The sequence below is a fragment of the Piliocolobus tephrosceles genome, chromosome 3 (genome assembly GCF_002776525.5).
Source record: "Piliocolobus tephrosceles isolate RC106 chromosome 3, ASM277652v3, whole genome shotgun sequence".
Lineage (NCBI taxonomy): Eukaryota > Metazoa > Chordata > Mammalia > Primates > Cercopithecidae > Piliocolobus > Piliocolobus tephrosceles.
In genome coordinates, this window is record NC_045436.1 from 181,334,294 (window position 1) to 181,349,200 (window position 14,907).

General features: G+C 39.6%; 1 protein-coding gene across 2 annotated transcripts in view; it reads right to left on the bottom strand.

Annotated features, from left to right (window-relative positions):
* The window catches only part of RGS12 (regulator of G protein signaling 12), a 143,480-nt gene that overhangs the window by 78,805 nt on the left and 49,768 nt on the right, over nucleotides 1-14,907 (bottom strand). The gene's annotated exons all lie outside the window — the stretch shown is intronic.

Consider the following 14,907-nt stretch of genomic DNA (forward strand, 5'->3'; position numbering starts at 1 on the left):
AAAAAAAAAAAAAAAAAAAAAAACCCTAATAGAGCTAACAAATGAATTCTGCAAACAGGAGGACACGAAGTCAACACACAAAAATCCGTTGCATTTCTACACTGACAGTGAAAAATCTGAAAAGTAAGTTATAAAAACAATTACATTAACAATAGTATAAAAAGAATACTGAGGAATTAACTGAACCAAAGAGGTGAAAGACTTGTACAATGAAAACTAGAAAACATTGCTGAAAGGAATAAAGACTTAAGTAAATATAACATATCCCATGTTGATGGATGGACAGACTTGATATAGTTAAGATGTCAATACTCCCCAAAGCAATCTGCAGATTCAATGTAATCCCTACTGAAATCCCAATGACTTTTTACAGAAATAGAAAAAGCCATCCTAAAATTCACTTGGGATTTCAAGAGACCCTAAATAGCCCAAACAATCTTGAAAAAGAAGAACAAAGCTAGAGGACTTGAACTTCCTGATTTCAAAGCTACAGTAATCAAAACAGTGTGGCACTGGCATAAAGACATATACATAAGACCAATGGAATAGAAAAGAAAGCCCAGAAATAAACCCTTACATAAATAGTCAAATCATTTTTGACAAGGGTACCAAAACCATTCAATGGGAAAATAAAGGATAATCTCTTCATAAATGGTGCTGGGAAAAGGATATCCACATGCAAAAGAATAAAAACGGACCTTTACCTGACACCATATACAAAAGTTACTTCAAAATGGGTCAAAGACCTAAATAACACCTGAAACAATAAAACTTAGAAGAAAACAGGGTAAAAGTTTCAAGACACTGGATTTGGCAATGATTTCTTGGATATCAAAAGCACACACGACAAATGAAAAAACAGATAAATTGGGCTTCATGAAAATTTAAGAATTTTGTACACCAAAGATAGTATCAACAGAGTAAAAAGGCAACCCACAGAATGAGAAAACATTTGCAAATCATGTATCTGATATGGGGTTAATATCTGGAATACAGACAGAACTCCTAAAACTCAACAACAAAAACAAACAACCCAATTAAAAAATGGGTAAAGGACTTGAGTAGACATTTCTCCAAAGAAAATATGCAAATAGCCAAAAAGCACATGAAAAGATGCTCAGCATCACTAAACATTAGGGAAACACAAATCAAAAAAAATGAGATACCACTTCATACTCATTAGCATGACTACTATCAAAAAAACAGAAAGTGTTGTTGTCAAGGAGAAGCTAGAAACCTTGTGCACTGTCATTAGGAATATCCGTGGTACAGCCACTATGGAAAACAGTATGGTGGTTTCTCAAAAATTAAAAATAGGATTACCAAATGATACAGAAATTCCACTTTTGGGATATGCCCAAAAGAATGGGAAGCAGGAACTCAACAGGTATTTATACAACCATATTCATAGCAGTATTATTCACAATAGCTAAAACATAGAAGCAACACAAGTGTCTATCAACAGGTGAACAGATAAGCAAAATGTGAGTATATCCACACAGTAGAATATTATTCAGCCTTGAAAAGGAAGGACATTCTGACACGTGCTACAACATGGATGACCCCTGAGAACATTATGCCAAGTGAAATAAGCCACTTACAAAAAGACAAATACTGTATGATTTCACTTAGAATAGTGAACACTATTCTAGTGATACCTAGAATAGTCCAAATCATAGAGATAGAAAGTAGAATGGTGGCTGCCAAGGCCTGGGGGTGGGGGGAATGGGGAATTAGTGTTTAATGGGTACAGAGTCTAACAAGACAAAAAAAACTTCTAGAGATGGATGGTGGTGATGGTTGCACATTATGAGTGAGTTTAATAACACTGAACTGCATACTTAAAAACGGTTAAAATAATAAATTTTGTTGTATGTATTTTACCACAATTAAAATAAATTGAAAAGCCAGGCGTGGTGGCTCATGCCTGTAATCCTAGCACTTTGGAAGGCCAAGGCAGGTGGATCACCTGAGCTCAGGAGTTTGAGACCATCCTGGACAACATAGTGAAACTCTGTCTCTACAAAAAATACAAAAATTATCCAGGCATGATGGCTCACTCCTGTACTCCCAGCTACATGGGGGGCCGAGGCCAAAGGATCGCTTCAGCCCAGGAGGCAGAGGTTGCAGTGAGCCAAGATTGCATCACTGCACTCCAGTATGGGTGACAGAGCAAGAAGCTATCTTAAAAAAAAAAAAAAAAAAAAAAAAAATTGTAAAAGATAATCTTGGCTACTCTTGGCCCTTTGTATTCCCATGAAGATTTTAGAATCATCTTCTTTAATCAAAAACCTCTTGGCATTTTGATTAAAACTGCACTGAATATATAGGTCATTTTCTAAATGTATATACAACTGATTTTTGTATATTAACCATGTATCTAGCAACCTTATTGAATTAATTCATTTTAATAACTGGTCTATAGATACTTTGGGATTTTCTTTTCTTTTATTTTTCTTTTTCTTGGAGACAAGGTCTCACTTTGTCCCCCAGGCTAGAATGCAGTGGCACAAACACAGCTTACTGCAGCCTCGACCTCCCAGGCTCAGGCAATCCTCCCACCTCAGCTCCCACAAGCAGCTGGGACTATGGGCACATACCACCACACCCAGATAACTTTTGTATTTTTTTAGAGACAGGTCTTAGCCACGTTGCCCAGGCTGGTCTCAAACTCCTGAACTCAAATGATCTGCTCACTTCAGCCTCCCAAAGTGCTGGGATTACAGGTGTGAGCCACCACTGGACTTTTGGATCTTCTGTTACAATCACATCATCTGAGAACAATAACATTTTCACTTCTTCTTTGCAAGCTTTTTAAACTTTTGTTGTTTTTACTTTCTTAGTATACTAACCAGGACTTCCGGTAACGATTTAAATTGAAATCTTTCTCTTGTTCCTGATTGCACAGGGAAAGCTTAATTATTATTCCATAATTAATTATGATGCCATAGAGTTTTCTGATATCCTTATCAGATTAAGGAAATTCCTTTTAATTCTTTTAACTTTGTTTTACCATAAATGGATACTGAATTTTACCAAATGCCTTTCCTGCTTCTGTTGAGATAATACTTTTTTTTATTTATTCTGTTAATATAGTAAGTTAAATTGATTGATTTTCAAATGTTAAAAAATACTGTGTCCTTGAAACAAATGTGTATGTTACCCTTTTTATAAATTGCTGGAATCACATTGCTAATGTTTTGTTTAGGATTCTCACACATGTTTATTGGCAAGCTTGGCCTATGATTTCCCTTTCTTATGTCTTTGTCAGATTTTTGATACCAAGGTTATGGTAGCCTCATAAAATGAGCTGGGAAATAATCTTTCTTTATTTTTTGTTAGTTTGTTGGTTTTCTGTTTCATTAACTGATGCTTTTACCTTTTATTATTGCCTAGCTTTGGCGTCCTGTAATTCTGTTCTACAACTTTTTGTCTAACTTCTTGAGATGACGTTCTATTTTCCTTCATCTCTAGTATATGCGTTGAAAGCTGTGAACTCTCCTTTACACACAGTTTCAGCTACATCCCACAAGTTTGGATATGTAGTATTCTCATTGATGTTTGTTTCAAAATGCTTTCTAGCTTCCATTGTGATTGCGTCTGTGAACTCTGGATTATTTTGTAATGGACTGCTTACTTAGCAAACACATTTTGCTACTGGCTTACAGTGTACCTGCACTGTGGCAGGAAACAGTTTCTGCAGGACAGGCTTGAAATTCTTTTTGAGATTTGTTTTACCGTCCAGCACATGTAATGCCCAGGCTCATTAGCTTTTGTAATGTTCCAAGGGCTTAGAAAGAATGCACTTACTGAGTGTGGCATTACATGAAAGTCCATTTGTGAGAGAGAGTCATCAACATGTACCCGGTATCATTAAGTACCAACTAAGGGCAAAATGTGAATGGCAGGTGTCCCTGGCAGAATCTAATAAAGCCCTAATCCCCTACAACCAGAAGGCGACATGGCGGAGCCCCATTCAGGACTTGTAAAGGTGAGCAGAGCCTCCAAGAAGTGGAATTCTCAGCTCCACCAGGCTTCCCATGTTGCAGGAGGAAAATCAGGTGTTCCTGGGGCAAGCTGGCTGGGCAGCCAGCAAGAGTATTGCTTAATTTACACAGTTTTAAAGAATCAAGGCCAAGGGCAGCAACCCCAATAAAGTTATGATCCTTTGTCCAATTTGAAAAATGTGAGCCATTTCTCAAACCTGGAAGCCACTGATTAAAGGAATGCAGAACAGAATTAGGCAGGTCCTTGTAACACCAAGGCAGGTGTCATCAACAGTCATTTCCCCAATCTTTCTCCATGGGGCTGTTGGCCACTTGCTTGGGAAGTGGTGCGTTAGGGAAAGGGGAATGCCCAGAGCTTTCTGGTTTCGTTGAACTTAGGGTAGGAATCGACACTATCTAGGGACCCAAAGCGCTACCATGTTCTCCCTATAAAGAAGGGGCGTATGGAAGCCAGGTTATGAAGGGAGTCCTGGCCCCAGTCTAGCTCACAACAGATCCACAGACCCACCCACGGTCATTTCCCTAGTTCCCAAATGTATACATGAAATGACCGGCAGAACCCTCACATTGGTTCCTTCACTCACTAGGTAAGAGCTACTCAGCTGGAAAAGTCCAGGAGAAGCCCGTGGCACAGTCTCCTTCCCCAACCCAAACCAAGACGGTTAGTGAAAAACAATGCCACATCAGGGAAAAGACAGCCCAGACTGGTACCATCCTCAAAGACTTCAAAAAAGGTGAAAGTGGTAGTCCCTGTCACACCCAAGTTAACTCATACCAGTCTGGTCCTACAAAGTTCAGATGGATCACGGCGATGACAGTGAGCTACTACAAACTTAACTAAGAAGAAGCGCCAATCGCAGCTGCTGTGCCAGATGTGTTACCTTTGCTAGAGTACAGTAACATCCCCCCAGGATGCAGCATGCACACACTGATCTAGGAATGCTTTCTTTTCCACTCCTATCAGAAAGATGAAACTCAGTTCACTCTCACATAGGACAGGCAGCAATGTATGCTTGTAGTCCTACCCCAGGCCTCATTAACCCTCTCACCCTCCAGCAAGGTAGTCCCAGAGGACCTGTATGATCTGGTTCAACTCAGAACATCACAGTGGCTCATTATACCTTTAACATCAGGCTAACTGGAACAGATGAGCAAGAAGCGGCAAGTATGCCAGAGGCCTTAGCATGCCACATGCACTCTGGAGGGTGCGAGGCAGAACCTACAGAGACTCAGTGGCCTGCCCCATTGGCAAAGTTTTAGGAGTCAAACATCCCTTCCAAAGAAAGGGACAAATTATTTTAACTCACAACTCTTGTCTCTCAGACAGAAGCTAATGTCTGGTAGGCCTCTTTGGGTCTGTGAAAGTTGTCAGACTCAAAACGGAGTCACTCTATTAAAAACTCTGATAAATAGAGCTAGGGAAGGTTAGGAAGGGAGGGTTCTCATAGACAAATGCCTGATAACAAGACTTATCATAACAGACTGGAAAACTATAACCTTGCACAAAGGCCAAACAACCTTATACACACACACAAATTACTTCTGCGAGGACATCTGCCTAGCAACTGCCTGTCCAACCTCAGAATCATGCCACCCTTGTTATTGATCCTTGTAGCTAAGAAAAATTATCTCAAAATAATTTTGTAATCATATTCATTTTTCCTTAAGAAACCTTTATCTTCCATTACTTCCCTAAATATGCACATAGTTTACCATAACATTTATCCCATTGCAATGCCTATTCCTGAATAAATACCATTTTCTTTTGGAGAGTCTCCCTCCCTATTTGTTATTTAGGATGACATAACTGGTGTCAGAAGTGCGACGTGGAGAAGGATCACCTGTGGAAAGAATCATTAATCCTTGGAACTGGTATGCAGTACTCAATTAAGCCCTTTGAGCTCTCTGCTTCCATGGCTCACCTCTTCTGCCTTTAAAAGTCTTCTTTCAAACCAAGCCTCCCATTTTTTGTAAGAAGCTCTTTTTCACTTTATTTGGGATGAGTTAATAAAGGACCTTAATAAAGGACCTTGCATCTGTCTGGGATGATAAAAGACTTTTTGTCTCTTCTGGCAAGTCCCTTCTTGTATAAGGACCATGTCCCTCTGGTTACTACAGAATTTATATTCTGTCTGGTTCTGCACATCCGGTTGAATGTTCTGTTTGGACTGCATGCCTGGCTTAAAATTTCTGTGAATACACTTATTTTTTGTTTCATTTTGATTTGCTTACGCACATCTGTATATGATTTGGCTCTTTTTTCTCTTGCTTGTTTCTGGCCATGATCTGAGAGCAAAACTAAAGATTCTAAATAATGGGTATGGGATGGCCAATTAACAAGGGCAGTCAGCACCATATAAGGCACCAGTCCAAACTCCCTGACAGGAATTACAGGATTTTTTTTTGCTCAAGAGATTAATAAGAAATGAAATGGGATTTTTAAACATTGAGGTACACCAGGTCTTCTGGGACTCTGGCCAGCTATACGGTGGTCCATTCTTGTGCAGTGATGGGCAAACTACATGAGGAAACATGCAGCACTGGATGGCCATTTTTCTAACTGTCTAAGCTTGTTAAAAACTGTAACTAACTACAGGGTTAACTCTCCATCTCTTTTTTCTGCCAACTTTGAATCTGATGAGTTTTCTGCCAGCATTAAGATAAACTCATTGCTTATGGAAACTAAGATTTTCTTTTAAGTGTTAAAGGGCTTTCAAACTAATGGCTTTATAAATTATTTCAAATCTATGGCAACCAACAATGCAGACACCTTTTGGAAATGTAAATTTAGGTTTGTCTAACAATTGCTTAGGGTGGTGAAAAAGTTAATTGAAAATTTGATATTCTGGAAAAAAACTTTATAAATGTTTATATAAGCTAGGCTGTCAGATCAAACAGGTTAAAATCTTTTTTTGTTGTTGTTTTTTGTTTTGTTTTGTTTTGTTTTGTTTTGTTTTGTTTTGTTTTTGAGACGGAGTCTCGCTCTATCTCCGGGGCTGGAGTGCAGTGGCCGGATCTCAGCTCACCGCAAGCTCCGCCTCCCGGGTTCCCGCCATTCTCCTGCCTCAGCCTCATGAGTAGCTGGGACTACAGGCGCCCGCCACCTCGCCCAGCTAGATTTTTGTATTTTTTTTTAGTAGAGACGGGGTTTCACCGTGTTAGCCAGGATGGCCTCGATTTCCTGACCTCGTGATCCGCCCGTCTCGGCCTCCCAAAGTGCTGGGATTACAGGCTTGAGCTACCGTGCCCGAACAGGTTAAAATCTTAAGCTCAGAGCAATACTATAAGGTATCTCTGTCTGACATAAAAATTATTTTGTCTGACACTTTAGAGCCAGAAAAAGGCAAACAAACAAAAAGATTTGTTACAAATTCAAGGCAACTTGAAAATTCTGGGTTTTTTAAATACAATTTAGCCAGGCCTAGCTAAAATGTAAACATCTGAATATTCAACCCTAAATTCATTTGAATCTGAAAAAAGGATTAAAAGGTTTTTAAAAGTCAAACTGCTATGAAAACTGCTTTATCTAAAATTCTGGTCCATAGCCTTCATGAATTACTTATCAGGGTAAACAGAACTTAGCCACGGATAAAAGTCCCATTTTGTCAAAAATATAATTTGATCCAACTATCTTTTATAAACCAGTGAATTTGTATTACTATCTTTTGCTGTTTCATGACCAAAATTCTAAAATGAAAGCCATAAGATCTTCATTTGTGTGTATATGCTTTTATGTATGTTTACACATATTATATGTTGTACCTACATGGTAAAATCTGGCATAGCCAGAAATCCCTTAGGAAATTCTATTCGGATTGGCTTAAACAAGAGCTCATATAAAATATATAGTAATTAACCCAAATGCTTTTTAGTTCATGTGACTTAAATAAATCTTTTTTGTTTTTTTGAGATAGGTTCTTTCTCTGTCACCCAGGCTGGGGTGCATGCAGTGGTACAAACATGGATCACTATGGCTTCAACCTCCTGGGCTCAAGCGATCCTTCCACCTCAGGCTCGTGATTAGCTGGGACTAAAGGCGTGCACCATTATACCTGCCTAATTTTTTAATTTTTTGTACAGATGGGATCTTGCCATGTTGCCCAGGCTGGTCTCCAACACCTGGGCTCAAGCAATCCTCTTGCTTCAGCCTCCCAAAGTGTTGGGATTATAGGCATGTGCCACCGCACCCAGCTGATTTAAGTAAATCTTGGATAAATAAGTTGGTTTTAAATTTGTTGATAAAATAAAAATAGAAATGTCTTCAAAACTGTCAGCATACATTTTTGCCTGGTTTTACTGGTCAGACAGGATTATATTTATCTCTGCTAGACGTCTTAAGGTTATAAAAGTATGAATCCAGCCTAAAGACACAATTATCTTTATTTGTATAACTTTTTAATGACTAAGACTAACAATGTTAGTTTAATAAAAATTGCTGTATCTTCTGTATTACCAGCAAAATACCCCTCTATTTACATTTCTTGGGTAAAAACCTGATATTCATAGGCTATACAAATGGTGAAAAGGGAAATAACTTGAAGACTAGTTTTTTTCTAATATCTCAGTTTTCATAAGTAACCTAGGTATAATTATTAAAAATAAATAAATTAGGTAAATGTAGATGGGAAAGTGCTTATAAAAAACTGCCAGGTAATCTGAAATCTTAAAGTTATGCTATGTTAAATTAAATGATAGATACTCATAAAATGTCTAAGTCATTTCCATATAAGATAAAGTACTAAAACATAAATTGCTGAACACAAATGTATGTTTGTTCTTGGCTTATTAAATTTTAGAGAAGAACTAAATATTTTTGCCTGTTAATACACAAAGGAATTATGTTATGGGAAAACATGTTTCCAAAAATTATAAAATGGTTCTCATCTATAAAATACTGATATGTGACCGGCAGTTTAAAAGTTTCTTGCTTCCAAGGTTTTCACTAAAAATTACAGTTACTAAGAGTTAAAATTCTAATATGTGTGTGTGTGTATATACATATGTATATATAATACATTCTAATATGTATATTCTAATATGTGTGTGTGTGTATATATATATCAGTATACAAAGTATACCAAAAGTAAGATACGTTTCTGAAGAGAAAAAGTATAAGAGAGGAATAAAAATGTATTCTTTATTGAGAAAAAAGAGTAATTTTGTCTAGTTTGGAGATTATTTAAAATTTGTTTCAAAATATGGGTTTAGAAAGAAAAGAGAAAGAAATCACTAAGTAGGAAAGAGAGAGATGTGAAGAAAGTTATAGGTATGTAGATGTATTTTAGTAAGGAAGGTTAAAAACAAAAGTGAATAATTTTGTATGAGAAAGACTCCTGTGTGGTAAATTTTTGTCCTAAAGTAAAATGCCTGTTTTTTTTTAAGAAAGAGGAAGTACAGAACAAAGCAGAAAGGCTTAAGTATGTCATCGAAGGCCTATACAGGTCATAAAAGGTCTGTGAAGGGTGAATTTATGAAATAAATTTTATATGATTAAGTTGGTTATAATTAGAAGAAAATTATAATTCTTTCTAAAGCCCAAGTTTTAATATTAAAAATACACTAATACAAAGCAAAAAACATAGTTGCTTATGTTAGAACAACAGGATTTTCTTGAAGTATTGATCAGCTATTAGTAAAACTGCAGGACATTTTGATTTTCAATTCTGAAATATGTTTATAAAACAAGCTTCTGAACTGCAGCTTTTTTCTATTTTAGTCTCCATCTAATTTCCCTCGTTTCAGGTTAGAAATGCTGTCTTCATTTAGAATGGCAATTTCATTTCTCCAGGTAGAGTCTTCCTCTCGATGTGAATCTGAGAAGCTCGGCTTTGACTTGGCCTTGCTGCGTGTGATTTGCAGGCCACATATCACTGCCTTCCACTCTCTCCCCTTGAGAAGCTGCAGCTGCTTGCTTGGCTGGGCAAGAACTCTTTCCTTCAACTTTTTTGTCAGCTCCTATAACTTTTTTCTCCAGTTTTAACTCTGTTACTATGGTCTGACGTACTGTTTTCCACCTGTATAACTCGATTCTGTACATTCGGCTTTTCTGGATGCGTATGAACTGTGCCATGGAAGCAGAAAACTTCCCATGCTGTGACTTAGAGCCATGTACTGCCCTGCTCAAGGTACTGTTACATTTATACTCCTCCATAATATGGTGCGCGCTCATAACCCTGGACACACTCTTTCTATGTCTCATTAAATTCAAGTACTTTTCATCAGGTTCTACTTCCAGGCAAACCAAATGGGCTTCCCATGAGGAGAGGCAATCACACCACAGGAGGTTTTCCTTTACCTTTTTGGTAACAAGCCTACGAAACAAAGATTTTAGGTTTTATCAAGATGATTTCCTGTGCTGTCTTTATTAAGTTTTTTTATTTTTTAGGAAAACTGAGCTTTGAGTGGGTTGTTTGTTTACATTCATGGAACTCCCTGTGTTGCTTTTGAAGTCCTTCTTATTCAGGTTAAATGAATGACTATTATCTAATAAGTGACCTGTGCTACTGTTTTGATCACGTGTTTTAAATCTTCTGGTATCTTTGATGGGCTTCCCCAAGATACAAATTCTAAATTAAATCTTTTTGACCCATAATTAGCTTTAGTATTTTCCAGTCAAGCCCCTGGAGAGCCTCAAAGGACGTATCTCTAATCTTATAAAGCCAGTAAATTGTTAGGCTTATCTGGTAAATTGTATAAAAAACACTAAAATGATACGTGACGCTAGACCTTCCTTCAGTCACATTTATGGGTGTGTTTTTATAGGAATGTTCCAAAATTGTATAAAACTCTTAGAAATCTAATACGCCATAACTCTGGTTATCATGTTGTATGCTACAGAAACAGCCAGATTTCCTTGTCAATTGTCAATTATAATGAACTTATACCAGATTTTAAACCATGGCTATTCTGTTTTTCTTATCCATTGTTATTGCTTTGATTTTTCTCTCTAAAAGTATTTGCAATCAGATTTCAGGGAAAAGACTCTAAGAAGTACTCTTAAATACAGGTTTCTAATAACTTTAAGATCGACAGACTAAATGAAAATTCTTCAGAACTCTAATAAGGAAACAGACGAATTTGTGAAACTACTTATCAAGAGCAAGCAGAACAAAAATTAATTACATGAGATTAAATAACTGATGAGATGATTTTATGACTTCTATTTGAAACATTGTTGGTTCTTTACTTAAATGTTTGTTTTCCAGATCTAAGGATGTTTTCTCTTTTTCTTTTTGGAGATAGAGTCTCACTCTGTCACCCAGGCTGGAGTGCAGTGGTGCGATCTCGGCTCACTACAAGCTCTGCCTCCCGGGTTCACACCATTCTCCTGCCTCAGTCTCCCAGGTAGCTGGGACTACAAGTGCCTGCCACCTCGCCCAGCTAGTTTTTTGTATTTTTAGTAGAGACGGGGTTTCACCATGTGAGCCAGGATGGTCTCGATCTCCAGACCTCGTGATCCGCCTGCCTTGGCCTCCCAAAGTGCTGGGATTACAGGCGTGAGCCACCACGCCCGGCCAGGATGTTTTCTTTCTTAAACTGTCTATAACTTACAGCAATCTGGTAAAGTATACTTCTGTGAAAACAAAAGTAAAAACATTTGCTTTTTCTCCCTACTCAATCCCTCCAAAATCTGGAAACTGTTCACAAGTATTCTTATGGCAACATGGTTATTTACAACAACAACAACAACAACAACAACAACAAATCTGTTCCCTCTTTATAGCAGGATACAACAGAAACCACTGGTTTTGTTCCCAACGCCTTGTCTGGAATCTCAAATTTGAGAATGTGCATAGAACATCCTGCTTCAAGGGTTCCAGCCTTACAGCGGGTGAGTAAAAACTGTCACTTCCTGTCAGGCCAGAAACCTTAAGACTGTAGGAAAAATCTATAGTCTGCTTTGGTTTGTCTTCCCAGCCTCAGGAGGTTGTTAAAATCGGAGTGATTTTTTTCTTGTGTGATCAAGGTAGAAGAAGCCATGTTTCTGAAGAAAAGCTGCAATACTCCTGTTATCAGATGGGAGCCCTGTGCACTGTTTCCAAGCTCCCCAATTCTTCCAACTTCCTCCCATCCAACTTTCTTCCATAGAATTATTAAAAGCAGAGAACTACTCTATTCCTGAAGCCCTATAAGCTGAAACTAAATGAATTTTAAGGGACAAATCTCATTCCTGATGCATGGGACACACCAAGAGTTCACCAAACCACTGATGCCACAACCAGAGACACTTAGACCACAAGACAGGGCTAGAAGCTGACAGCTTCATGCTGTGGGCAGCTTCTCCCAAGGCACTGGAATAAGACTCCATTTTATAATGAGACATTTACCCCTCTTAATGCCTACCTTTTTGACTCAGCACAATAATGGTGTAATCAAAATTTCACAATCAGTAGCTTCTGCTGGGAACTAGATAGAACCCTAAGAGATCCTTGAGTCCACCTAGTGGGTGACTTTGGCAACATCCCTAATACAACTGGTGCTCACTGCGCTTTAATCCAACTCAGTCATGGGACACTAGATGACAAAATTGGTCTACATTATCCGTTGCGTAAAGAAGGAAACGTCTGTGCTATTGCTGATATTACATGCTAAACCTGGATAAATTCTTCTGGGAAAATTAAGGCCCATATACCCAAAATAAGAAAATGGGTGTGGGCATGGTGGCTCATGCCTGTAATCTCAGTAGAGGTGGGAAGATAGCTTGAGCCCAGGAGTTCAAGATCTGCCTGGGCAACATGAGAAACCCCATTCTCCACAAAAAGGAAAAAATACATACACACCAAAAAAGGAAACAGGCCATATATTACATAAAGTCTCACCCAATTTTCCATGGTCATTTGATGTATTCAACTGGTTGTCTTTAAGCCTATGTTCATGACTCAAAATCTTATGCAACCTGGGATTGTCATATTATTATTAATTTCACTCTGCATCTTCCCTTTTTAAATTTTTTATCTGTTGCTTAAGTCCCTGCAGAAGTACAACTCCTAATAGAATAATGTTGGCCCAGCGTGTTGAGATGATGCCAACATCCATGGAACAGACAAAACCGTACTTAACAGTGGACTCAGGTAGACTGCACCTGAGGGCCACTCCCTCCACACCTCCCTGGTTGCTCAAATGTGGATAACTGAGCTCTGACACTGACTCCTGGTCACCAGTCACTTCCTGCTGACGTGGAACCAGACCACACCAAACTGGAACAGCTCCATCCCAGCACCAAGGGGCAATCAAAGCCTGACTGCAGGTCAGCTACGCTTTTGGAGAAAGATCTCAATTAAAAGGGGGAAATGCAAAAGTTATCAGAATGAAAATGGAGTCACTTGTATTAAAAACCCTAACAAAGTGTTATAGAGCCAGAGAAGGCCAGGAAGGGAGGGTTCTCATGCTCATAGACCTGATAACAAATGCATCACAAAAGACTGCAAAACCACAACCTTGCACACAGCCCATCTCAGCCTCACATACAAAAATATTCCTCTGAAGACATCTGTCCCGCAACTGCCTGTCCAACCTTGGACTGGTACCACCCTTGTAAGGCAATTATCTCAAAACAATCCTGTGACCCTCCTCATTTTTCCTTTAAAAACTGCTGTCTTCCTTGACCTCCCTGAATATTCACGGTTTACTACCACATGCATATTCTCATTGCGATGCCTACTCCCAAATATTAATAAATATCGTTTTCTTATGGAGAGCCTTCCTCCTGTTATTCAGGACAATGGGCTCAAGAGGCAGACCACCCCTCACTTGGGAAGGCTGCTCAGATCCCTCTCCCAGGAGTCATGGAAGGTGGCCAGCAGTGAGCAGGGCCCACACAGAAATGTGCAGGCAGCCCTGCCACCTGGGCCATCCTCCTTGGCCCCAGTAAGAGAGTTACAGCCAGCAAGTTTAAGGTGTGGGGCAAAGACAGCAGGGACCACACGCCATGTGGAAAGCAGCAGGGCCCTGGTAGAGAGGGAACATCCACTGGGGACACCCAGTGATTAACAACGGAGCTGTCTACCAGGAGCGTGGCACTGACCCTGGCATGGGGCACGCCCGACAGCAATCCACCATGAAATAGAAGTTTGAATCCAGCAGGGAAGGGGCAGGTTGCACAGAGCACGTGGCCCAGACCCACATATCATTCACCAGGGTACCAGCACAGCTCTGTCAGCCCACACCTAGGGCCACATTGTGAGTTCCTCATGACCAACAGAAAAGGAGGAAAATGAACAGGACTCGTGCACAGATGGTCAGCTCAGCATGGCAGTATGAGCCGAAAATGGTCCCGGGGTCCTCAGCCTCAAGCTAGGCCCTGCCTTAGGTAGCACACACACCTTTTGTGTCTTCAGCAGCAGCAAGGGCACCACATTGCAGCTGATTCTGACTGCTGCCCACCCAGATACACCAGGCTAGCCCTGACCTGCCCTTCGAGTTCCCCAGAGAGACCAAGGCTAAACAGGCCACCCAAGGGCAGATTCCTATTTGCAGCCACAACGTGCCAATCCTCAGGACCGCTGCCATCCCTGAAGCCACCTATTCTCCTGGAAGAGCAGGAGCTGGAGCAGTCAGTGTGGATGGAGCCTGGCCACACTGCTCACGCAGATCCTTCCCAGCTGAGAACACTCTTGCCCATCCCACACGCGCTGAAGGAGACACGTACAAGAATGCCGTTAAGGGTAGCTTCTCTCCCACTCCCACTGTCTATTGATAGCGGAAGGCATCAATCATCGTCATATAGCAGAATGCCATACAGCAAGTAAAAGGACTGGACTGAAACTCCAAGAGTAAATCTTGAAAATATGATACAATGTTCTAGAATAAGACATTAATAAGAAGACACAGAATACAGATGCACCTGTAGGACATTTTAAAACACGTCAAATGAGACAGTCAAAGGATCAGTGGTTGTCAG